At 38.5% G+C, this 27,910-nt stretch overlaps 1 protein-coding gene across 1 annotated transcript in view; it reads left to right on the top strand.

Moving 5' to 3' along the window:
* INPP4B (inositol polyphosphate-4-phosphatase type II B) overlaps positions 1-27,910 on the top strand; it is a 723,258-nt gene that overhangs the window by 673,971 nt on the left and 21,377 nt on the right. The window lies entirely within an intron of this gene.

The following is a 27,910-nucleotide window of genomic DNA, read 5'->3' on the forward strand; positions in this document are numbered from 1 at the left end:
TACAGTTCCTTTATGTACAAGTCCTTAATTGTACACATAAAATAAAACTAAATCTTTATCCAAACAAATCAGCTGTCCAAAAAACAGCATCAAACGGGTCATCCTAGCATGGCTTGTACGGTCTTCCCATCTTTAACCTCTTTCCTAAAATTATTTTCACATCACTCATCGTAAAGATGGGATAATGGATCCTTTAAAATGGAGAATTAATATGATCACTCTGCCGACATTTAAAATGTTCTGCCTGAAGTCATGTTTCCTGATTCATTTCTACAGTAATTAAATCTAAAATATAAGCCATAATGGGAAGGAAGAAGTGCCTCTTTCCCAGGGTCTATCAGCAAGGACATACGTTAATTAGAAACTTTAGGGAACTTATCTCTTTCTTACAAAGACTGACTCAAAAGCACAACAGGAAACATGGGACAGGCTCCCAGATTGCAAAAAGGAGTGTCATATGATGCACTGAAAAGGCTGCTTCTTATCTGACATGTCATTAGCTTCACTTTTCTTTTAACTGCTGTAGTCTCTCCATGGGGAGGCAACACTCACCTGTGCTCTTTCTGTGCTGTGTGTTTTCCCCGCTAATGAGAGGTTTCTGAAGCCCTCTTTTTTACCCCATTTCATGTCTCTTGGCATTTTCTTTGTTTAGTGGAGTTCTACCATAATTTTTGGATAAGTGTATAAGGATGTCTTTGAGGCCTGACATGAGCATCTCAGCCATACAAACACGTTTGGTTGTTAGAAAAGACTTTTTTCAAAAATTATCTCTCAGCACTCACAGGGAAGATTCAGGATCTGAGTATGAAACCTTCTGTTGTGCATTTAAGAAGTACAAATATCACTATGGATGGAACAAAGATGCCAGGTGTGGAGGGCAGGGCACAAACTACTCCAGGTCAGAGACCTCAGAGGACTGGAATGAGTCCACCAACATAAAGTAATTTGCAAGTTGAATTTGTTACTTGTTTATTTAAGGTGGAGGTAAGAGAGGATCCTTAAATTAGAAAGGTGTTTTTTCCGACTGGTAAATAAAGGGTGTATCTGTCATATACATGTTGAAATATAAAACTGAATATTTTGGTAAAGTATAAAGGCTGGAGGAACTAACATTATATGTCAGTATGTTTGCTAATGACATCACACTTATGGGGGTTCAGTAGTGGATTGTGACCTAAAGTAAGGCACTAGGAATTTAATCCAAAAATGTTGAAGACCATGACTTCCATATCCCCACCACTTTGGTGATATATATATATGTAAATTTCCAATCTGACGAATTTTGCCTTTGGTTTTTTGTACATGTGAGTACTGTGTGAGAGTGTGAGGACTTGTCTGTGTGTGTGTGTGTTTAAGGGAAATAAGATATATTATTGTCTTAAATAACTTCCATACTTTCCCTCTTTGGGTACCAGCTTACAAGCCCATAGCTTTATAAGCTCTGGCCACAGGGCAGAGTAGATGGGAGGAAGGGACTTGGGAGCCAGCTGTCCTGAGTTTGAACCTTGGTCACGTGCCACTTACCAGCCAAGAACAAGTTAATCTCATCCTGCCTTACTACCTGAGGCAAATTGGTTCCTCAGTCTTCTCCTTATGTAAAACAAATATGCTAATAATAATAGCCCTTCTTAGGAAGGTTTCAAGGATTAAATGAACGGATATGTGTTACATGATTAGAACAATGCTTAAGAACAATCACTGTATGGTATTTGTTAGAAAAATAAATATCAAGGGTCTTGATCTTCCTGAGACAATCAAGTCTAGGCAATTATGAGTGTTATGTATTTTTGCGAATATGTTATGACATATGGTTTGACTCCAATACCATATATTAATATTAAAATCTTATAAATAAGGTTTCACATGCAATGTTTTATCTATTTAAGAAAATAAGCTATTTCAATACCACCTTGAAAATGTACATGTGCTTACAATTGCTAAGCTAATTATGAGTGGGTTGCATTCATTAAAGTTAGTCTAGATAGGTGTCTTATAAATATTTTATGTGAATGTATATTATTGTATGCCCTGACAAATAATCGTAGAATTTGAGATTAAGGCATAGCCTTAGAAATTTAGTCAAATCTACTTCACCATTAGAATAAAGAAATGGAACTCTGTAGAGTGTTTTGGCAGAGACTACTCAGAAAGTACTAGAGCTGGCACTAAAACACAGATGCCTTAGTTACATTTTTTCCCTGTGCTGTGCAGTAAGACCTTGTTTGCCTTAGTTATATTTAATGTTATTTTCTTTATACCAAGCAACACGAAATGCTGTCACTTCAAATTATTTGGTTATGTATTTGACTGCTTCACATCTGTTAGTCAAAATATTACTTAAAGCGTATGTCATAAAAACTACGTACTTTGAGAAAGTTGAGACTGTGTACCAGACTAGAGTATTCTGACCAAATTCTGAGACTTGAAGAGAAAACTCTAGTTCTAGAATGCAGACTTTTTGCTTTCAACCTTATCATGTTCACTATTGTATTAGTATCTGGGCATTGAGCACAGTATCTGGTCCTCAGTGTGTGTGTGTGTGTGTGTGTATGTGTGCTCAGTCATGTCTGACACTTTGCAACCCATGGATTGTAGTCTGCCAGGCTCTGCTGTCCATGGAATTCTTCAGGCAAGAATACTGGAGTGAGTTGCTATTTCTTTCTCCAGGGGATCTTCCCAACCCAGGAATTGAACTAACATCTCTTGAGTCTCCTGTATTGGCAGGTAGATTCTTTACCACTGGTGCCACCTGAGAAGTCTGGTCCAAACTGAAATAAATATAAACAGTGGCTGAATCAATGAATAACAATATAAATATTAATATGAATACCTTCTGTTGCCTTCCATTTTTCAGAACTGTGTAGCAACTTTTCCATATCTTTTTAAAATTGTGTTTTAAATTATGTTTTGAAACTGTAGTTCCGTTTTTTTTTATGTCTAAGCCTTCTTTCCTGGAGTTGCATTTGGCTCTCGGTAATTTAGTGTCAGTCATTGATTAGACAGAAGTTCTGTTCAAACAGTTCGAGCCAGTTAGAGGCTTTGTTGATGTATCTGTGTGTTAATTTGGAAATATATTCCAGCTCAAGAATTCTTGTATCCATCCTACCTTTTATTCCCATCGTGCCTTTTTAGGTCCTACTAGTCAACCCGAGATGTGTGGAAATTGATCAAAGCCCTCCGTGGCTCTCTTGATGGCCGGGCTTTCCTTGCCCATTGCATTCATGACTAGACCACTTGCTCTGGGGAGTGGCCCAAATGGAAGTGCAGCCTGAGGCCAGCTGTGAGGATTGCTGGAAGCATTTGTTTGCGTGGCAACCACTCCAGTATTCTTGCCTGGAGAATCCCATGGACAGAGTAGCCTCGCAGGCTATATGGGGTCACAAAGAGTCGGACATGACTGAAGCGACCTTAGCACAAGCACAAGGTTACTAATGCTTCTGACTGTGCTGGGGTGTGTGATTTTTCCACTCCTCTTCAAATGCATTCAGAGCCTGGGGCAGCAAAGTTCTTGCTTTCCATGGCGACCCCACTCTGGGAGAGGGACGGGAGTGGGAGTAGCCCGGATAGGAAGACCGTAGACTGGCTCTCTTCTTCCTTCAGTCAGTTCAGTTCAGTCGCTCAATCGTGTCCACCTCTTTGCGACCCCATGAATCGCAGCACACCAGGCCTCCCTGTCCATCACCAACTCCCAGAGTTCACTCAGACTCACGTCCATCGAGTCCGTGATGCCATCCAGCCATCTCATCCTCGGTCGTCTCCTTCTCCTCCTGCCCCCAATCCCTCCCAGCATCAGAGTCTTTTCCAATGAGTCAACTCTTCGCATGAGGTGGCCAAAGTACTGGAGTTTCAGCTTTAGCATCATTCCTTCCAAAGAACACCCAGGACTGACCTCCTTTAGGATGGACTGGTTGGATCTCCTTCCAGTCCAAGGGACTCTCAAGAGTCTTCTCCAACATCACAGTTCAAAAGCATCAATTCCTCAGCACTCAGCTTTCTTCATAGTCCAACTCTCACAGCCATACATGACCACTGGAAAAACCATAGCCTTGACTAGATGGACCTTTTTTGGCAAAGTAATGTCTCTGCTTTTCAATATGCTCTCTAGGTGGGTCGTAACTTTACTTCCAAGGAGTAACCGTCTTTTAATTTCATGGCTGCAGTCACCATCTGCAGTGATTTTGGAACCCCCCCAAAAAAATCTGGCACTGTTTCCATGACTTCCCCATCTATTTCCCATGAAGTGATGGGACTGGATGCCATGATCTTCGTTTTCTGAATGTTGAGCTTTAAGCCAACCAGTCAGCAATTTTCCAAGTAGAAACTCTTTTCCACTCATTGCTTGACTTTGGCTGATTATTAGGGTGCTTAAATGATTGGTTTGGACAATATTTTTCAGTGTCATAGCTTTGGGAGGAGGACAAAGATTTGCAGAGCTCTTCGTTCTGCCACCTGATCAGAAGTCCTACCCTTCAGATAGTGACTTTTAGATGGACACTGGAACTGGTTCAGAGGCATTTAAAAACTACTTATATTTGGACTGTGCACAGTTTATCATTGAGACAGAGACAAAATTTTTAAGAACTTTATAAATATTCTAGGACACAATGCTGGATTAAAAAAAAACTAGCATTTTAATGGAGTTTGATTATATTTTAAAGGTATTAAATTGTTTATTTTATTTAATATCAGTCTTGGTTTATTTTATGTTTGAATTATTCTAACCACCTTTCAGGATATTTACTCTGGATATTTTTAAAAGTTCACCATGGTTATAATACCATTGCTTTTTGTCTAGTTTTATTTTTTCCCCATCTGTATTAAATTTTACTTTTTTATACTGCTTATTGCTATAAGTTTCAAATTACTTATGGATGAGAGAAGTGTTATCGATAAATAAAGCTTCATCTCCCTGCTTGTTCAGAAGCCCTTTCACCAGAGTAAACTCTATGAGAGTATGGATTTTTTTTTCTTGTTCACCTCTATATTTCCAGTACTAGAATAAAGTCTAGTTATGGTAGGTTCTCAATAAATATTCAATGAATGAGTGAATGAATAACATAGGTTTCTAAAATGTTCAGGTCCTATCTGTTAGAAAGTTTTGCACATACCTAGGCAGTTGGAAATAAGCAAGGGAAATTGTCACTCAGTTGTGACATATTTATAAGCAAAAGTTCCACAAAATGAAAGTGAAAGTTTTAAAGAGGTTTGGATACAAATTCAAAAACAAACAGGCCACAATCTACCATCACAGGCTGAATCTGTCAACCAAAATTTTAGAAACAGACATGATTGAAATAAAAAGGTGTTTATTTAGGGCTGCAACCCAGGAGACGCAAATTCAACAAACAATTGTATTGTGTTTTATTGTTGTGTTTATTCACTGAGTTGTGTCTGACTCTTTTGTGAACCCATGGACACCAGGCTCCTCTGTCCATGGGATTTCCCAGGCAAGAATACTGGAGTGAGTTGCCGTTTCCTTCTCCATGAGATCTTTCCAACCAAGGAATCGAACCTGCATCTCCTACTTGGCAGGCTGATTCTTTACTTCTGAGCCACCTGGGAAGCCCTGAATTCTGTCCTACCAGACTACAAAATAGGGGAGGCTTTTAAAGGCAAAAACCCACAAGGTTACAGTTAGTCCCATGAGTTGTTTATCAAGAATTATAATTGGAACTGGCGAAACAAAAGAGACTTAGGTTGGTGTCAGGAAGATCCCCTGGAGAAGGAAATGGCAACCCACTTAGTATTGTTATCTGAAAATTCTCATGGACAGAGGAGCCTGACGAGCTATAGTCCATGGGGTTGCAAAGAGTCGGACACGACTGAACACTGCTGTGTGTGGCAAGAGTAAGTGTGCTTGTTAAGCGAGGACTGGTTGGCGTCCCAAATGGTTGCAATTACAAGGAGAGACCCTGAGACCATAAGGTTGCAGCTGGCAGGTATTGTTCTGAGTACACCTGGTGGTGTTCTTGGGTCTGGTATAGGTCAAAGAAAGTTCAGGTTCCCAGTGGTGCAGAGACTTGTCTGACCCTAGATTCTCAGTGGTCACGTGACTCAGTTTTTGTTTGCCTGTACCATGATTACTCCATGATAATTTCAACTTGTCATTGTGGCCTTTGTCCTGTTTTCAAAAATTTCAGACCCTCTCTTTTCCTATATATCCCTTATTACTTATGCTTCATGCTCCCAACATGTGCCTCTAGCTACAGTCTGTTTGACTGAAGTGGCACAAAATCCTCTTCATATTAGGAAGCTGATGAGGAGTTGGGGTAGAGTTCTCTGTAAGGAACTCTTAGCAATTGCCTATATTGTAAAACCAAAGCAGAGATTCTCTCAGAGTCCCACCACAGACTCTGAGACAGAGCTGGGGTTGAAAGCCACTTGACTAAAGTCTGCCTCACGTAAATCAACCACCCTCCAGTAACTGACTTTAATGACTTTGTGATACGACTATAAACCTGGTATATCTATCCTTTCTTTGAAGTGTATGTGTATTGCCAAATTCTTCCTTGATATCTATAGCAGAAGTTTATAAAATGATGGCTGAATAATCAGCAGCATTTTTATTTTCAAATAGAAATAAAAAGTGAATGCAGTCTCAGCACTTAGTTATTTGATCCTGAAGTCACCGTTGAGTACTAAGAGCTTTCTTGTCCCGATGCTTTTGCAAAAAGCATATTTAGTAGGCACTTTCAAACTTATACTTGAGGAAAAGACAGTTAGGATTGCATTTAAAAATACAAAATTTGACTAGATTATTAAATGTCACATTTTATCCAAAAATAGTTGTGTTGGGAAATTTTATTGTCACTTAAAAGTAAATGAAAATGAAAATGCCTGTTCTCTGTTATTTTCCTTTAAGATTATGTGTGTATGCAGTGTAGCAGTGTGACACCATATTGTTTAGCTGTCAGTCTGTAACTTTTATTTTCCTTATGCTATATTACTCTGCAATCTGTTTTTTTATAATGACTCTAAAGATAGTTGATATGCCTTTAGTAAGATTAATCAGGGTATATTTCAGCATCCAGCCTATTTATCCCTCTTAAGATACAGGGCTTTAATCATTCTATTTTAGTAAATATTTAACTCACAAGAGAGAGATTAAAAGGCCCATCAGCCGTATTGAGTTTTATCATCCTGTTGAATGTCATATTCTCAACACGAAACTTATGAAATGTTCTGCTTTATAAATAAATGACCTCAAGCTACTGATGTCAGTACAGGTTTTATTTCTCATGACTTACTCTCTTGTGGGGTTCACTTTCAAGTCATGGAGATCATTTGTGTTTAGATAGAAACTTGTCCTCCTTCCTTAGTCTTCTTTCCACTTTGGCTTTCTTTTTTTAGCTTTTGTTTGATTGTACTAGTCGGAGAAGAGCTTCCCATTATTTCATATTATCCCCTAATTCAAATATTGAAGTGAATAAGAAGCATCGCAGACATGGGTAATTGAAGCTTTCAGTTATCTCTTGACTATTGGAAAGGGACGTGTTTGTGTAGAACGGCACAAGTGGGAACAGTTTCTTCATTATCGCTTAGAGTTATCTCTTCCCTTGAGAGTTTCAGTGGTGTGTCTGCTGCGTTTTTCCAGCCTGTATCTGTGACAAATCACAGTAATAAGCCCAGATGAGGTCACCATCTTCTTAGGCTTGCTAATAATAGTGTGAAAACGTACACCACTTAGGATGTTGTTGCTTCAGCCGCTGCTGAGGTGAGAGATGCTACAGAGAGTACACATCTGTAAAAATCATCTCGGAGCAAATATCTCTTAATAAGATATCCACAGATGACCCACCAAGAAAGAACTGCTCTTACCGGAGAAATCAAAGAATGAGCTACCGAAAAACTTCCAATTTCCTAAACGAAACGTATGTGCTAATTTTAAGCTATCTTCTTCATATGTTTATATGTGTCAGGTTGTTCTGCTACTAGAAGTAGTGATTTTCAGATTTCTTTCTTTTCCCTAATGTGTTTTGTATTGATATTTAATTTTGTTTTCAAGTACTAGTAACTTGAGACCCTGTGAATATGGAGTTTAACATTCAGAGCCATTACCAGTTTTAGACACACCCTTCCAAATAAGTCATTTCTCTCAGTTCCTCAAATTATTAACTAAGGACCTAGATAAATAAATGTATGGAATGTGTTTTTTATTTAATGTAATGAAATGAAATATAAATGAATCTCATTTAAATAAGTTTAACTTCTGTCACAAACATGGATTTTTAAAATCAAGAAGGCCTGTGATTAAATGCTTATTCTGGAAATTATTATCTGTGCAGCTTTTAAGTTAATTAATCTCCAGGCCTCAGTTTCCTTACCTGTAAACCAGGGAGAACTTATCTCTCTTTCCCGGAGGCATCATGTTAAATGAGATCAACTATTTGAATTCTCTCTGCCTGGCGGATATTAGGTGCTCTGCTTAGTAAGTGTTCATGCTCTCTGCATTTTTTAAGCTACCCTGTCAATGTTCTTGCCTGGAGAATCCCAGGGTTGGGGGAGCCTGGTGGGCTGCCGTCTATGAGGTCGCACAGAGTCGGACATGACTGAAGTGACTTAGCAGCAGCAGTGTAACCTTTCTTGTCCCATATTTCTCTAAAAGTGCCTCCTCTGAAGTTCCTGAAATTGAGGAATTCCCCAGGTGTTCACGATCTTAGAAGAAAACTCCCAGGATTAATACTTGTTTTAAAAGGCTTAAACTCCCTCAGTGACTTTGACTGACAGAGTTCAACTAATAACATCAGGACAATCTAGGGGCATCTGAGTGCAAAATAGGAGTTTCGTGTTCATGGGTGATCCCCACAGAGCAGTGCCTCAGCATCAGCCAGTGAAACTTGGGAGTGTCCAACTCCCAAATGCCCACAGACTTGACTGAGTATCCATTAACTACTGAGCCAGGACCCCACCTCAGCAGATGACCTGGGCAAATATTATTAGCAGAAATATGTCTCCATCGTGCTGCTGCTGCTAAGTCACTTCAGTCGTGTCCGACTCTGTGTGACCCCATAGACGGCAGCCCACCAGGCTTCCCTGTCCCTGGGATTCTCCAGGCAAGAATACTGGAGTGGGGTGCCATTTCCTTCTCCAATGCATGAAAGTGAAAAGTGAAAGTGAAGTCGCTCAGTTGTGTCCAACCCTTTGCAACCCCATGGACTGCAGCCCACCAGGCTCCTCCATCCATGGGATTTTCCAGGCAAGAGTACTGGAGTGGGGTGCCATCGCCTTCTCCATGTCTCCATCATAATCACAGTCAAGTGTAAACATTTATTGAGTACTATGGCAGAGTACCAGAGAAAGCAATGGCACCCTACTCCAGTACTCTTGCCTGGAAAATTCCATGGATGGAGGAGCCTGGTAGACTGCAGTCCATGGGGTCGCGAAGAGGACACAACTGAGCAACTACACTTTCACTTTTCACTTTCACACATTGGAGAAGGAAATGGCACCCCACTCCAGTATTCTTGCCTGAAGAATCCCAGGGACAGGGAAGCCTGGTGGGCTGCCGTCTATGGGGTCGCACAGAGTCAGACACAACTGAAGCGACTTAGCAGCAGCAGCAGCATGACAGAGTACTGGGCTAAACAAAAGGGTACCGAAACTTATAATAACAACTATGAGTCAGTGAGTTCTTGCTGCACGCTAAGAATGACATGAAACATTCTCCATGAGGAACCTTTATTAGTCACCACAATGAGAATATGAGGTAGATGAGGTCACATATTTAAAACTATTACTATTAGAGTGGATCAAAGGGGAAAAGGAATCATTATGGGTTGGAGTGGTCCAGAGGATGGTAGAATGTGTATTGTGTTTTGAGGATTAGTACAATTTACGTAAGTAGCAAAGAAAAATTAAGAGTTCTTGACTAGGAATATCTAAGTGGTCCAGGCTAACAGTATTATTTATTAATTCCTCACATTTATTAGAGGTTTTGTTTATAAAAGTGTTTCTCATGGTGTGTCACGTTCAGCAACTCATTTTCCTCAGCTGATATCATGTGTTTTAAGATCTATGTTCACATATAAGGTCTGCTCTTTCCTTTTCTTAGCTGTATAGTATTCCTTTGTGTGCATAGACCACAGTTCATCTATTCCTCTATTGACTTTTAGGTTGTTTCTGATATTTTGATACTATAAGCAATAGTGTAAGAGACATATTCACATGTATAATTATGAATACAAGCATAAGGGTACATGAACCTGTAAGTGGAATGGATGGTATTCATATTTTCAATATTACTAGATGCTACCCTATTGGCCTACACTAATTTATATTCTATTAGGCGTGCACATGCTTCCATTTTTTTTCAGTTCAGTTTAGTTCAGTTGCTAAGTTGTGTCCGACTCTTTGCGACCCCATGAACTGCAGCATGCCAGGCCTCCCTGTTCATCACCAACTCCCAGAGTTCACCTAAACTCATGTCCATCGAGTCAGTGATGCCACCCAGCCATCTCATCCTCTGTCGTCCCCTTCTCCTCCTGCCCCCAATCCCTCCCAGCATCAGAGTCTTTCCCATTGAGTCAATTCTTCGCATGAGGTGGCCAAAGTACTGGAGTTTCAGCTTTAGCACCATTCCTTCCAAAGAACACCCAGGGCTGATCTCCTTTAGAATGGACTGGTTGGATCTCCTTGCAGTCCAAGGGACTCTCAAGAGTCTTCTCCAACACCACAGTTCAAAAGCATCAATTCCTCAGTGCTCAGCTTTCTTCACAGTCCAACTCTCACAGCTATACATGACCACTGGAAAAACCATAGCCTTGACTAGACGGACCTTTTTTGGCAAAGTAACGTCTCTGCTTTTCAATATGCTGTCTAGGTTGGTCATAACTTTTCTTCCAAGGAGTAAGTGTCTTTTAATTTCATGGCTACAGTCACCATCTGCAGTGATTTTGGAGCCCCCAAAAATAAAGTCTGACACTGTTTCCACTGTTTCTGCATCTATTTCCCATGAACTGATGGAGCCAGATACCATGATCTTAGTTTTCTAAATGTTGAGCTTTAAGCCAACTTTTTCACTCTTCTCTTTCACTTTCATCAAGAGGCTTTTTAGTTCCTCTTCACTTTCTGCCATAAGGGTGGTGTCATCTGCATATCTGAGGTTATTGATATTTCTCCCAACAATCTTGATTCCAGCTTGTGTTTCTTCCAGCCCAACGTTTCTATGATGTACTCTGCATAGAAGTTAAATAAGCAGGGTGACAAGATACACCCTTGACGAACTCCTTTTCCTATTTGGAACCAGTCAAGTGTTCCATGTCCAGTTCTAACTGTTGCTTCCTGACCTGCATATAGGTTTCTCAAGAGGCAGGTCAGGTGGTCTGGTATTCCCATCTCTCTCAGAATTTTCCACATTTTTTTGTGATCCACACACTCAAAGGCTTTGGCATAGTCATTAAAGCAGAAATATATGTTTTTCTGGAACTCTCTTGCTTTTTCCATGATCCAGCGGATGTGGGCAATTTGATCTCTGGTTCCTCTGCCTTTTCTAAAACCAGCTTGAACATCAGGAAGTTCATGGTTCACGTATTGCTGAAGCCTGGCTTGGAAAATTTTGAGCATTACTGTACTTGCATGTGAGATGAGTGCAATTGTGCGGTAGTTTGAGCATTCTTTGGCATTGCCTTTCTTTGGGATTAGAATGAAAACTGACCTTTTCCAGTCCTGTGGCCACTGCTGAGTTGTCCAAATTTGCTGGCATATTGAGTGCAGCACTTTCACAGCATCATCTTCCAGGATTTGAAATAGCTCCACTGGAATTCCATCACCTCCACTAGCTTTGTTCGTAGTGATGCTTCCTAAGGCCCACTTGACTTCACATTCCAGGATGCCTGACTCTAGGTGAGTGATCACACCATCGTGATTATCTTGGTTGTGAAGATCTTTTTTGTATATGACCCTATATTTGTACTATGAGTTTTGTTTTTGATTTTTTTAGTTTACCAATCCAATGGGTACAAAATGATATCTTGGCTTAATTAGTATTTTCCCAATAATATATTATATTAAACATCTTTCTAAATATTTCCTGGACATCCTGGTTTTCACTTCTGATAGCTGGTATTTTTTATTTCGTATAGTGGGGGCTTGCATGTAACTGGGACTTTCCAAAAAGGTCCCAGCATTTATAAAGCACTGGTTTATTGCATTTAAATCGAGTTCTAGAAAAGAGGGTTTCAGAAGTGGTAGTTTTTTGTTTTTTTTTTTTAAGAACATTTTTATTTGTTTTGTTTATTTTCTTTAAAAAATGAAAGCACAGTGAAATAGGACAGAAAAATCTCTTGGGTTTGGAAAGTGAAATGCGCAGTGTTTTGACAGGAGCCTGTGAGGTAATCTGAGACTTTTTAGAGCTCCCTTTTAGACAAGGGAAGGAAACTTCCAGCTGAGACACAACAAAAACCTATTGGCGATTAGGGAGATGATTGATGCTTTTGCTCTTGGAAAATGAGGTGTAGCAGAAACTAGTCCTAGAAATGGCTTGTGCTCATTAGAGAAGCTAGAGATACAGGCAGCCCAGGCCTGAATGATGTGTGGACCGTGGCTATGCTGAAATCCAGCAAGTTCATCTATGCTCCCAGGAAGCTGAAACACAAGGCTCAAGGAAGCTAGTGGTGTAGCCTCATATTGTTAAACCTGAATGTTGTGTTCAAAGAGAAAATCAAAAATATGTATGGACATGAAACAAATATCGTAGTTCTATCTCAAATCCTATTTGCTTTAAAGTTTACAAGTTTATTGCTGCCGTTGTTCAGTTGCTAAGCCGTATCCAACCCTGTGACCCCATGACCTGCAGCACGCCAGGCTTCCCTGTCCACTATCTCCTGGAGTTTGCTCAAAGTCATGTCCATTGAATTGATGATGCCATCCAACCATCTCATCCCCTGCTATCTCTTTCTCCTCCTGCCTTCAGTCTTTCATCCCTCAAGCATCAGGGTCTTCTAATGAGTCTTTTCCCAGTTTGTTATGGCATTCCGTTCCCATACAATAATGCTACCCAAATCTCAGTTATTCATTTAACTACCTAATGATTTTTCTACCGTTGTCACCTGAATAGACATTGATTGTAGTCTTGACCAGGGCAAGGATGTCCATGAATCCATGCCCTTGTTATGTTTGTTATGTTTGCCCTAAAGCACATGAGAATAAATTCGAAACTATTAAAATCAATGTATTGTCAGTGTACTGCATAAAACTTCCTGACTTTGTTGAAGTGCTTACTATACTCAAGAAAACACTTTCATTAAAAGAGTTTCAACTCTCCTTCTAACCTGAATTTTGGTTGTAGAGCCCCAGTCACTAGCCCAGGGTAACAAACTGAATGTCTTCACAGGCTATCTAATGAAAACTGGACCGGGAAGCAATAGAGTTTATGAAAAAAGCAGTCAAAAATTGCAAACTTTTCTCCTGATCAGAAGATCACAGATGACCAAGTTCAAATGCCCTGTGTAATACATTTGTATCTGAGGATAATGATCTCAAGTCCTGTGGGCAAAAATATAATATGCACAATTACACCACATTCTCTTCCATTCATTGAGCCCAGCAGAATTTATGGGATTGTGAGTGACATCTTTATAGGAATCAAGGGTGTAGTTTATAAAACATATCATTTACAAAATTGGTAGCTGATTAGTAGTAACAAGTCGTATGTCATACTTTTCAAGAATCACAAAATTGTTTTGGGAATTTCACTGCCCTGAATCATCTAAAATCTAACCATCAAGCCAGCATAGTAGAGAGCAGGATGTCATGTTAAGTAAAACCACTCTTTGTTTCACTTTTAGTACAATATTTAATAACTTACATGAGATATTCAAGACTATATCATAAAATAAGCTTTGTGTTAGATGATTTTTATGCCACTGAGGGTTAATATAGGTGTTCTGAGTATGCTGAAGATAGTCTAGGGGAAGCTCTAACGATCTGTAGGTTAGATGCATTAAATGCAGTTTTGACTTATGATATTTTCAACTTAAAATGAGTAATGTAAGTGTTCTGGGCACTTCAAATGTATAGCATTCTTTTATAAGCTTTCTATTTTTAATATAGTGGCTTCATTTCTGGTTCAGTTTTATGACACAACCCTTGCCCTGTATAGCTCTTTTCACAACCCATTCTTGATAACTTACTACATTTTATGTATCCATTTAGATTGCCTTAAATTCATCTTAAAGCAAGATGGGATGTAAATACTTAAGAATAAAATCACATAAAGCATTCCTTATCTACTGGGCTCAAGACTTTTCCTAGATCTGCTCTTAGCACTCATCAAATCAAGTTGAATAATATCGATCTAGAGGGTTTTTTTAAACTGCAAAAAAAAAAAAGGAAAAACTAGTCTCTTACACAGAAGTATCTGAATTTATGTCTTTTCAAAATGCTGTCTCTCCTCTCAACTATTTGAGAAAATCATATTTTTGGATGCCACAGAGTTTGCAATTCACTTTGACTGTTCTGTTGCTCCAGAAAATAGAAATACAGTAGATTCATCGGTTGTCCAGTTTCCGTTCCCCAGTTTAATTTTATAACAAACTCAGAGGTGGAATTTTTATAACAGCTTTATTTGATTTTGTGATAAAGATTTTTTTCTCTTGGAAAGACTAGAACAAAAGTGAGAAAAAGGCATCTTAGCGCTGTCAAGAGATATTGTTTTTGCTAGAAAAAGATGGGGGAAATGCCTTTGCTTTACAAGAATGAATTGATTTTATAGCAGCTGCTCTTGAAATAGATACATTTATTGAAAATTTCTTCCTTCTGCTCTCCAGTCCCTATTAAAAAAAATGGAAAACCACTTTTCCTATAAAAAAGAAAAACTCTCATGAATATATGTAGGGTGTGTATGTGTGTGTGTGTGTGTTAATCACTCAGTTGTGTCTGACTCTTTACAATCCCATGGACTGTAACCCACCAGGCTTTTCTGTCCATGAAATTCTCCAGGCAAGAATACTGGAGTGGGTTGCCAGTTCTTTCTCCAGCGGATTTTCCTGACCCAGAGATTGAACCCAGGTTCAGTCTTTGCAGGCAGATTCTTTTCCCTCTGAGCCACCAGAGAAGCATATATACGGGGTCCATGTGATCAAATATTACATGGCCATAAAGTAGAAGGGCAACTTAGGCAGCTATATAGACTTGCCATGGGTTCAGCTTGATCACAAGAAATGTGTGGAAAGCCCAGACTACAACAAGCATTTGCTGAGTTTAATCTTTTTCCTCTGCGGTTGGATTACATAAATATAATTGATTTCACTGTTTATGTTAATAACTTTAAAGTTGCTAATAGATTGTGTGGTTCCTGAGCAGATAATAGATACCCTAGATAATGGGAAATTAATTCTAAATCATGAAACTTTATTTGGAGGTTAAATAAATCTATTTTTAGAAAGTAATACTGTTTGATATTCATGTAGTCAGTTATAAATTCAAAATACAGTCTTTGAAGTTCTTTTATAAATTGCAATCTTATGTTACTAAGATTATAGTTTCAGATCATAATGGAAGATGGAAACTATTTTGTTTCTGTTTATGGCAAGATAAAAGAAAGCCATTTTTTTTGCAATCTGCTTTACATAGTTTTATGATAAATGTGTGTATGTTTGTTTTTCTACCTTTGCTCACATTGCTTGAATAAGAAAAGAAGGAAACACTAACAATCTTAGTACAGACACTGGAGTGAAAGGAAAATGAAAAATATACCATACTTTAAAAAGGGATGAGGATCTGGGTATGTTGATTTAGTAATGCTAATGAAAAAATGAATTTATGTGTATATATTTTTTTAATTTCAGTTAAATTTCAAAGTAATTCCCTTTGAATATCAATCTGTCCACCTAAATGTTAAAATAGTATTAGCACATTTTGCCAATATGTTGCTGAACTCTGCTAATTTCCTCCTGAAGTTTGATTAGTAAAGAAACAAAACTTTGATTGAATTCATTTTATCACAGTCAAGAAAAAATGAAACAAAAATATCTTGAACAAATCTGGACCTATGTTTGTGCAAGATACAGGGAGGAAATAAGCTTTCTGATTTATGTAGATAAGAAAGAAAGAAAGATACCAGCTCACTTATATCCTAATCTTTGTGACCCTATGGACTGTAGCCCACCAGGCGCCTCTGTCCATGGAATTCTCCAGGCAAGAACACTGAAGTGGGTAGCCATTCCCTTCTCCAGAGGATCTTCCCAACTCAGAGATTGAACCCAGGTGTCCTGCATTGCGTCTGAGCCACTAGGAAAGGTTCTGTAGTTGTATCTAATGTGATGGTAGGTGAGAACAGACATGCTGGAGTGAAACAGGACATTCCTTGTTGATTCTGAACTGATTCGACTGTGAGAAGATATACTTCTCTGAGCAACAGTAAGAGCGTATACTGGAGCAAGGTTAAATCTCTGTGTTTGAGGGAACAGTCTAAATCCACTTCAGAGAATAGACTAAAGTCACTGGGTTTTTTTTTTTTTTTGGTCAAAATGAGCTTGTCATCCTTACAAAACTTATGATCGAATAAAATAACTGAAATGAAAAAGTAAATGGCAATGAAATTTTTAATTTTACTGTTTGACTTACTTTCAAGGCCAAAGATATAGATATTAAGCAATATATATATATGTTTATATACACATATACATATATAAATTACTTAATATTTGCTTTGCTTGGACCTAATTTGATCTTTTTTGTAAATTACATCTTGATTGAGATGATCTGGGCTTCCCTTATGGCTCAGCTGGTAAAGAATCCGCCTGCAGTGTGGGAGACCTGGATTTGATTCCTGGGTTGGGAAGATCCCCTGGAAAAGGGAAAGGCACCCACTCCAGTATTCTGGCCTGGAGAATCCCATGGACAGTCCATGGAGTTGCAGAGTCGGACACGACTGAGCGACTTTCACTTCAGATGACCCAGTCACTATGACTTGTGACTGATATACCCATCCTTACACTAGTGTTTCAATTGCTAAGTTTAATATTAAGTGAAAAAAAAAAAAACTCCATCATGTTATGTCTCAAAATGAGACAAACTGAGAAACAAAAGATAATCATATCTTGACACATCAACTTCCCCTAAATATTTACATGGGTTGGTGAAGGACTGCAAGCTTATAGTACAGAATAAAATGGTTTTCAAACCTTGATTATTATTCTCCTAAAAGTCAGTTTTCAAACCACTTCCATTTCTGTGCACTTGTCACTTTTCATACTAATGGTATTTTAAGGCTTAGTATTTAGAAAGGACCTTAGAGATTACCTAGTGACCCTGCCAACCAAGGCAGAAATTCTTTATACAACGTCCCTGACAGATTGTCCGCTAACCTTTACTTGTACATGTCCAATAGTGGGGAGGTCCTTTGTGTATCAACCCATGCCATAATTGGACAGCTATACATTTTATAAAATTTGCCTTCATATTTCGCTGAAATCTGTCACCCTAGAATTCCTGATCATCAATCCACTCATCTGCCTAGATCAACATAGAGTCAGTATTTCCTGTCTTTTGTCAGCCCACAAGTATTTGAAGATTGTTCCTGTGTTCTGCTTAATTGTTTGAGTCCCCTTAAGATGTAAAACTAGATGTTACTCCTTCTGCCCTTTCTCAACTATATTGCCACTATCTCTCAGTGCATTCTTTTTTTTTTATTGGCATATAATTGCTTTGCAATGTTGCGTTAGTTTCTGCTGTACAATTAAATGAATCAGCTATATGTATACATGCATCTCTGCCCTCTTGAGCCTTCCTTCCACCCTCACCCCCATCTCGCCACTCTAGGTCCCTGCAGAGCATTGAGCTGAACTCTCGGTGCTGTATAGCAGCTCGCCACTGTCTGTCTGTTTTATACACAGTATGTGTATGTCAATCCTGACGTCCCATTTCATCCCTCCCTCCCTCCCCCTGACCCCCGCTGTGCCCACGTGTCCAGTCTCTGCAGTTCTCTAGATCTGCATTTCTGTTAGTGCCCTGCAAGCAGGTGCATCTATACCATTTCCCGAGATTCCACATAATGCCCTATGTAAATGATTGCAAGCAGAACTCAACACCATGTTCTAAATGTAATACGGAGAACACAGAATAAAATAGACCAAAGGTCTGTATTTTCTTCCCTTCATCCCTCCTTTCTTCCTTTCTTTATATAATGCTGACAATCTGCTAGGCACTTTTCTCAGCACTTCACGAATATGAACTTCCCAAAACTTTATTTTATAGCCTGAGGATTAAGTTTTAAAATGAGAAAACCTCCCCCGAGGGGCTGAATGACTTGCTCAGTGGCTCCCACCCAAGGAAGCAGTGTGAGGCCATCTGACTCCAAGTGCATGTTTCTAGAGCCTAGAATGTCTCTCCCGATCTGCATTTACCTCTTTGTTCTTGGATCCATAAATTTCCTGACCTTTATAAAACAATTTTTTCTCACTGTGTAATAAATTGAAACATGTAGTCCTTTTTCATATATACTGCTCTCTAGCAAGCTTTCTCTTGAGCTCTACTGGGATAATATTTTGCAGTGAAATTTAAATATATATATTTTTATTCTTGTCAACCTTACCTCTGAGATAAGTATAATAGCCCAAATAAGTATGGTGGCTATACTGTATATTTTCTATGCTTTAAGAAATGGGGCTGAGATTTATAATAGAATATATTTCTAAACAATGATATCTAATTAATAGGTAATTTAAGGACTTTAAAATTTTATATAAATAAGTAAGAAAATGAATATTTAAAAGAGATATTCATGGAAGCAGTCTTTTGGATACAGTGAAATACCAACATTGAAAAATCACACAAGGTGTAAAACCAAAACTTACTCATGTGTAATAGCATGTAATGACTCTGAAACCAATTTGTGGTTGACTGTTGGCCTAACCAGACCACAAACTCTTAACCAAGTTTGCAAGGTGGTGACATATGCAATTTGGATTTGGTTCAAGTTCACTTTAGCTCCCCACTGAACAAGCAGGGTAATGATGTCAAAAAGAACAGGGTGTTGGTGAGAAGCTGAAGTTACATGGGACCTGTATAGTTACTTTTTCTCATAAAAGCTCCAAAGTGCCAGGCAGGTAGTGAAGTAGATAGTCAGACTCCTGAGCGAGCTCAATTTTGTGCCATTGTTGGGCTGGAGACCTCAGGGTCTCCTTACTATCACAAAGGGCAAACTTCCAGCCTGGTGATGACCTACTTCTTCCTTCTATTTCTTTCTGCAACACAGGGCCTATATAGGCTCTTCTTGGTTGACCAGAACCCTATTAATTCTTCCTACAAAAGTATTTCATTTTATTCTGGGTTGTTATGCCACTATGGTGGAAGCCATCAACCATAAGAAATGGGTGGTTGAGAGTTCTCTCTTATAGAAGAAAGAAGTTTTTGAGTGCATATTATTTGCTGAACATCATGCTTCACATTAAATATAGATAGATAGATAGATAGATAGATATTGGATTGGCCAAAAAGTTTCATTTGTATTTTTCCATAAGTCAGCCAAAACATCAGAATGAACATTTTTGGCCAACCCAATATGTGTGAGTATGATATGTCCTTTGTCCTCCAAAAGCTTCATAGCCTTCTGAGAGAGAAACACAAGCAAATAAATCATGGTGGATTAAGTTTTTATGATATTATGTGTAAACTGCTTTGGAAACAAATATAAGAGAGCAGCTGATTCCCAGAGAGGTGGTAGGGGGGAGTATGGAACACTGTTGGTGCTTCAGAGAGAAGGTGACCCTGGTATTATTGCCACATATTGACAATAAATATTAAAAGTAGATTACTTTTTCAAGTTATGATTTCTGAAAAGGTAATGACCTTAAAAAAAGGCTAGAAATATGACTTTTGTAGGTATCCAGGTCCAGGAGCCCTTATCCCTCTCCAAATACATTGGTTTTCTCCATGATTTTTAATCTGTCTACACCTTCCCCCTTTATAGCTGGCATCATTAGCCTGATGAGGTAACCAAGACAGTAAGAACATCTGGGAGAAATCTGTGATGCGAACCAAACCTAACCTCTCCCATTAGTTTCAGTTTGAGTTGACCTCCTCTCAACTGTTGTAAACATCATAACTATTCAACCCAAGTTCACCTACATCCTTTATTCCAAGAATGAAGAGAAGTTTGTTAGGGCCACACACCTTGCAACAGATAATCATGAAAGAATTTTTGTGTAAGAACCCTCCCCATTTGTTGTAAAACTAGATTAAATTTTTTAAAAAATATTACTGCTGCAACATAGAATTTTACTTTAATTTTTTTATTCAATTTCTTTAAATCTCAAACCCTTCTTGTTCGTGAGTATCTGATTAATAATTGTCAGGGGAGAGTAGTATATTAATTCTTTAGTGCTTTAAACATAATATTGAACTGGAGAGCTAACCTCTTATACTATCATACGCTGTTGGAATAGAGAGCAAATTAGACCTAAAATAGCTTCCTCAAAAATGCTCTGAAGAAAAAAAATTAAAACCATCTGAAAAATAATAGCCTTGTGATAGAATAATGTTTATTTTAAAACTATTTGTGAATGGGACACAAGTAGTTAGATTAAATGTCTCCTTTCTGCTGTTGACTTGTATCAAGAATTTAATAGGCATTATATTATCAACCTTAAAGTATACATGAGCATCAGAGAAAAGAGAGAAAATGACTTTGCTAGTTGACAAAGACCTATTTTAGTTTATGAATTTGGGATTGATGGTTGTATTTACCCTGGCCTCTTCCATATGAAAACTCCTGAGTTTGTTTGTACCTCAGAGTCGTGTGTATCATTAAAAGTGGACAAAAGAAAAATGCAGTGTTTCAATCCTTTTTTAGATGCCTCTTAGAAATCAGTGATTGTCAGTATTGATAGTGGTTTATTTAACCATCAATCCAACTTTACTGCACTGTGTTATTGAAAATGGATAGATAATAGTTAGCTCCATGGTTCCTGTGATTTTGGAATTACAGATGCCACACGAGTGAGTCCACAAGAAATATTCATTGAAATTTTGAGGCTAATAAAGAATCTAAAAGGTTCAAGCTAGTCAATAGGCTCTTATACACACACACGTATGTACTTGGTGGTGCATACCACAACATGCTTAATAAACAATCTTCAGCTAATGATTATAGTTAAAATTAGATGATTGTGAAGCATCCATACAAATTCAGTAGAACAGATCATTCTGAATAAGATAACTGATATAAAGACCTTCATCCATTCCTCTTTATATAAATAGTGTATAATAAAGATTATCACTTATATATATTGTTATCTCCATTTCCTAAACACTTAATGCTCAACAATGTCATTATATGTCTGTGAATATATTTAAACATGATTTAGGAATCTTTTGTGACTATACAGCCTCCTATAATCACAGCAGTAGTTTTAGTAATAGATTGGAAAAATATTAAAATCAATGTTGCAAATCCTTAATCTGGGCAAGCAGACACTCACAATTAAGTTAGTTCTCAATTAAAAAAAAAAAAAAAGGGACTCTATGGACTATTGGTGGAATGATCTGATTTTTAGATTATTGTGTGTGTGTATGTAGTGAACCGTCTCAAATTCTATGTGTTTTCAGACCCAAGAGGCAATCACTCGCTCTATCATTATGAGCCATCTTCCTCTAAGTAGCTCAATAGGGATAACAAAACCCATTTCAGTCTCAATTCTAGTTTAATTCCCAGCTGGAACTTGAAATGAGGCTGTAATGAACTTGAACTTGCAGCAGCGATTATCTCATATGTGCATATCAAAGTGTTCAGATACAGTAGCAGTGTTTCCATATACTATTCAGAAAGCATTCAGTTCCGCAGATACAGATGAAAGGCAGAGTCATTAGGGCTCCCCAGAGTATTGCTGGGCACAGGGCAGCCAGTCAGGTTTTGTTGTATTTTAATTTCTATATAACAGGATGACAGAACAGCATTATAGCGTGATCTGAGGATTTTTTAAAATGACCTATAGAACTGCATCCCCATCAGAAGTTTCTCAGTTAATGCATCAATAGTCAGCAGTGTTATCCAAAGAAAATACATGATGGCAAAGGTTGGTCATGTATGATATATCACTAAGTACATTTAGTGATAGGTTGATTAGAATCATAAAATATTTCTTTAAAAAAAAGAACAGATCACTCCAGTGTCCAAATAGTTCCCTAAAACCATTTAGGCTTTTAGGAAGACACATTCATTCCTTTGACTGTCATAGGCATCATTCAATATTTTATTACTAAAGTACTAAATTACATTTTGTGGACATGGATGAAAGACTGTGCTGATTTAGATATTTAATAGGCCAGAATTCAAGTACGAATAAGTTAAGCCTCCAATGGATGAGGTTGCTGGAGTTTATGTCAACACGTAAAAATCGACACAAGAAAGATCTGAATCAGGGTTCTTATTGCATCATTTTTACTGTCTGGTAGAGAGCTTGGTAATTAGTAAGTCACTATCCTCCCACAATTTTCTACATGTCGGTTATCTTCTCTCCATAGTTTCTTGGAGATTGGACGATGCAGGTAAATTCTGAGTTAAGCATTCAAACATATGTAAAGTAGTTTTTGAGAAGCAGGCACACGAATACAGGTACAATTTAAACTTTTCTTTATGTGAAACTGGGGTGACCCAACACTGGGGCCAAGAATATGAGTCAGAGTCTCTCATGTTTCTTAATAAGATACCAGTGGCCCCACTATCACCAGTGACTAGAAACGTGCATATTTCCTTTCTGTTAGCAACACAGAAGGTTGGCATCTAATTAGTATCTGCGTCGGATCAGGCAGTCCCATTTCTCCCCAGATCCCCTCCCAGGAGTGTCTTCTGGAAGCCCATCCTTGGTGTACTGGCTCATATTCATGTTGAAACCTGCATCTGATCAGTTCCCTGCATGCTTAGGAACCTGTAAGTAGCCCGTCACATTATCACTCATTTCCTGGCCTTCTCCTTGTCTACAGCTCTTTTCCTCCTAAACCCTGGGTCCTTGAAGCCACTGTCCTTTGGCCACTGTCTGTGTCTGCTGTATTCTTCCCTTTAATTTGCCTAAGAAACGGTCATGCATTTATAACACCTGCCCTGAATCATACCCCGACTGTGATGCTTCCTGGTTCCTTTTTCAGTGCTTGACTGTACAGACATTCATCATGAGATGTAGGTATTTGTATAATTTGGATATCTTTTCTCCCTCTCTGAGCCCTGAAGGCAGGTACATATTTATTCATCTTATGCAATGTCTGGTACATGATAAAGGGTGAAGAGTTGGAAATGCAGAGGCAGAATTCTATAGGTGGAAATCCTGAGGGAACATAGACGTTAGGCTTAGAGAGTATCAAGGCCAATTCTCTCAACTGTGGTGCAGTGGGAAAGAATCCGCTTGTTAGTGCACGAGATGCAAGAGATGCGAGTTCGATCCCTGGCTCAGGAAGATCCCCTGGAGCTGGAAATGGCAACCTGCTCCAGTATTCTTGCCTGGAAAATTCCGTGAGCAGAGGAGCCAGGTGGGCCATAGCCCATGGGGTCACAGAGAGTCAGGCATGACTGAGTGACTGAGTGCACATACACACACACACACACACACACACACACACACACACACCAATTAACTCTATTTAGGTTTAAATACATGCCACTAGTCAGAGCACTCGGCCCAGGACCTGTTTCCCCTATGCTTCATCTCCGTCTCTTTCCTATGTACCACGTGGGTCATATTTGTCATAGTACCCTGGCCTTATTTTTAATCTTCTTCCTTGAGAGGAAACTTTCCTTCAAATAACTGTGTCTAAATAACCCCAAGAGAGTTCCTATTATTACTAAGAAGTTCTAAAATGAAAACCAAGGGAAAATAAGTTATTTGTGCATGTCTTGACTCTTGGAAATGTTTTCTATTTATTGGGTTGGCTAAGAAGTTCATTTGGGTTTTTCCATATTACAGAAATGAACAAGTTTTTGGCCAACCCAATGTTATATAATTGATGTACACAATGCTTTATTCAGTCCAGTAAAAACAAGCATGTTTTTAAGAAATATATCTAAAGAATAACAAAATTGTTATGAGGGTATTTTGTAAAATACTAGAAAAGACTTTAAATATGATGAGAATGTGATAAAATAGTTTATTATTGATCAAGAAAGACTCAGTGTTAATTCCAAGGAAATCAGAACAACATATTATTTCAGTATAGTGTATTATTTCATGCTTTGTTCAAAATAAAGCTACCAAAGAAAATGAAGAGATGAGAGAAGTGGTCTTATCTTGACTTATAATAATAAAATGTTCACATTGCTTTTTTGCAGTGATGAATTCTGAATCTACAAATGTTTATAAGACAGCCCTGGATTTCATCTTTTATTACTAAATAAAAAGAAAATTGAGACATTTATCTTAGTTAAAAATAAAAATAAAATGGCACCTACTCTAAATACATGTATAGATGAATAAGACATTTTGTCAGAATTATTTAATGATTGAATTGATTTTCTACTTAACATGTGAGCCATCGTGACCTTGGTGTGCAGATATTTACTTGAGTAAATGATTTAGTTTTCTGTTTAGTCTATAGCTTTAAACTTTATTCTGAACTTTTGTTAAGGCACCATTTCCTAATTTTTGTTCCTCGGAACACCAGTTACATTTGTGATGTTAAATAAGTGTTCAAAGGGGAAAAAAAAGCTTGTCTATATCTCAGAATATTACAGTGTATATGTGTTATAGGACATAATGAAAAAGTATAATATTAATAGTAAAGTGAATAAAAGATAAAAGAGCACGTGTCTTCAGTCGTGTCTGACTCTTTGAGACCGCGTGGACTGTAGCTCGCCAGGCTCCTCTGTCCATGCAATTTTCCAGGCAAGAATACTGGAGTGGATTACCATTGCCTCCTCCAGGGGATCTTCCTGATTGAGGGATTGAACCTGCGTCTCCTGCAGCTTCTACATTGGCGGGCAGGTTCTTTACCACTGCACCACCTGGGAAGCCCGTAATATATGTTCAGTTCAGTTCAGTCGCTCAGTCGTGTCTGACTCTTTGCTACCCCATGAATCGCAGCACACCAGGCCTCCCTGTCCATCATCAACCCCCGGAGTTCACCCAAACTCATGTGCATCGAGTCGGTGATGCCATCCAGCCATCTCATCCTCTGTCGTCCCCTTCTCCTCCTGCCCCCAGTCCCTCCCAGCATCAGGGTCTTTTCCAATGAGTCAACTCTTCACATGAGGTGGCCGAAGTATTGGAGTTTCAGCCTCAGCATCAGTCCTTCCAATGAACACCCAGGACTGATCTCCTTTAGAATGGACTGGTTGGATCTCCTTGCAGTCCAAGGGACTCGCAAGAGTCTTCTCCAACACCACAGTTCAAAGCATCAATTCTTCAGTGCTCAGCTTTCTTCACAGACCAACTCTCACATCCATACATGACCACAGGAAAAACCATAGCCTTGACTAGATGGACCTTTGTTGGCAAAGTAATGTCTCTGCTTTTCAATATGCTGTCTAGGTTGGTCATAACTTTTCTTCCAAGTAGTAAGTGTTTTTAATTTCATGGCTTCAATCACCATCTGCAGTGATTTTGGAGCCCCCCAAAATAAAGTCTGACACCTTTTCCACTGTTTCCCCATCTATTTCCCATGAAGTGATGAGACCAGATGCCATGATCTTCATTTTCTGAATGTAGAGCTTTAAGCCAACTTTTTCACTCTCCTCTTTCACTTTCATCAAGAGGCTTTTTAGTTCCTCTTCACTTTCTGCCATAAGGGTGGTGTCATCTGCATATCTGAGGTTATTGATATTTCTCCCGGCAATCTTGATTCCAGCTTGTGTTTCTTCCAGTCCAGCATTTCTCATGATGTACTCTGCATAGAAGTTAAATAAGCAGGGTGACAGTATACAGCCTTGATGTACTCCTTTTCCTATTTGGAACCAGTCTGTTGTTCCATGTCCAGTTCTAACTGTTGCTTCCTGACCTGCATACAGATTTCTCAAGAGGCAGGTTAGGTGGTCTGGTATTCCCATCTCTTTCAGAATTTTCCACAGTTTATTGTGATCCACACAGTCAAAGGCTTTGGCATAGTCAGTAAAGCAGAAATAGATGTTTTTCTGGAACTCTCTTGCTTTTTCCATGATCCAGCGGATTTTGGCATTTTGATCTCTGGTTCCTCTGCCTTTTCTAAAACCAGCTTGAACATCAGGAAGTTCACGGTTCATGTATTGCTGAAGCCTGGCTTGGAGAATTTTGAGCATTAATTTACTAGCATGTGAAATGAGTGCAATTGTGCAGTAGTTTGAGCATTCTTTGGCATTGCCTTTCTTTGAGATTGGAATGAAAACTGACCTTTTCCAGTCCTGTGGCCACTGCTGAGTTGTCCAAATTTGCTGGCATATTGAGTGCAGCAATTCTTATTTCTGCATATTATTAGGTATCATTATATAATATGTACTGTGCTAGCTACTGGGAACTTCTCAGAAAACCTAATAATTTGTAGAAATAAGAATTGATAGGCTAATAATCTGTACTCTGGTTTTCAATCAGCTGTTTACTCTTCATTAATCCTCCTCTGGGGGGAAGTGTTTTAAGGTGATGAGAGTGACAGCTATTTCCTGTTTTACTAAAATGGAACACTGCTGCTGCTACTGCTGCTAAGTCGCTGCAGTCGTGTCCGACTCGTAGCAACCCCATGGACTGCAGCCCACCAGGCTTCTCCATCCATGAGATTTTCCAGGCAAGAGTACTAGAGTGCGGTGCCATTGCCTTCTCCAAAATGGAACACGTTAGAATATAATTCTGTAAAACCAAAGGATAAGCCTCCTAATAAATGTTAGTTTCATGTTTCTGTATGAAAATCTTAGATCATACCTAGATTAATTTTGGAATTTTATTTATTCAAAGTCAGGACTTCATAATCCCCTAACCAGTTTCTTGGAAACTGGTTTTCAATGAATTATTTGCATTCATATCTTGGAAGAAATTAAAAGAATGAATGTCAGTATTTTAGCCGTGTGGTTCTAGAGCTCAACAACTTGACTATCAGTCATAAAGTCAGCTCCTAAATCAATGGCACATGGATATGATCCATGGACTTCTTGTTAACTGATTTGTGGTTTGAGGTAATTACATATGGCACCTGGATTGTCTTCCATATTTCTTAAGCCTTTGCCTTTTAATGAATCTTACAAATTGTCATTTATTAATTTGGCCATAAAATTCCTGCCTATTGATATATTCACCTTTCTGGAGAGAAATATATTTAATGTTCACCACATAACCACAAAACTCATATTTTAGCCAAGTACAGCATTGTACTGGGTCTTGAGTATCAATCATAGCTTATATGGTTGGTTTTACTGCTTACATTCCTTTAGTTTATGGTTTTCCTTCAGAATTTGTCATATACAATATACACTTCTTATTGTGATCCCAACTGCTGCTGTTACTTTTTAATCCCATATTTTCTTCCTAGCCCATTGTCATTTGAGTCCCGTTTATCAGTCCACTTAGACTGTTCAGCTGAACATCTCTGATAATGACTCTCTTGTCAAAGGCAGTGATATAAATAACAGTCTTATTTATATTACATATTGTGTTTCAAAATTGAGTCATGTGCTGACCTCTTTAGAAGCGAGAATTATTGCATAATTCCTTTCTGACTTAAGTTATTTTTAGTATAGCGTTACTTACATATACCCAGACGTAAAACCAGGTATGAACTCGCCATGCCTTTAGCACTGATACGACTATAAAGGCAAAGTCAATACACAAATCACGCGAAACGAAACCAACAAAGTTTGAGTTAGCCCAGTTCCTTTCCTGTGACTTGACACTGTTTTGCTGAATTTAGATTGCGTGTGACTGCGGTTCAGTTTGCACATGCTTTGTGTGCTCTGTGACACACTTCTCCCATCACTTATTTTTGAAAATGAGTATAAAACTTACGGGTAGCAGGTACCATTCTTTCC

This window comes from Budorcas taxicolor, chromosome 17 (genome assembly GCF_023091745.1).
Source record: "Budorcas taxicolor isolate Tak-1 chromosome 17, Takin1.1, whole genome shotgun sequence".
Classification (NCBI taxonomy): Eukaryota; Metazoa; Chordata; class Mammalia; order Artiodactyla; family Bovidae; genus Budorcas; species Budorcas taxicolor.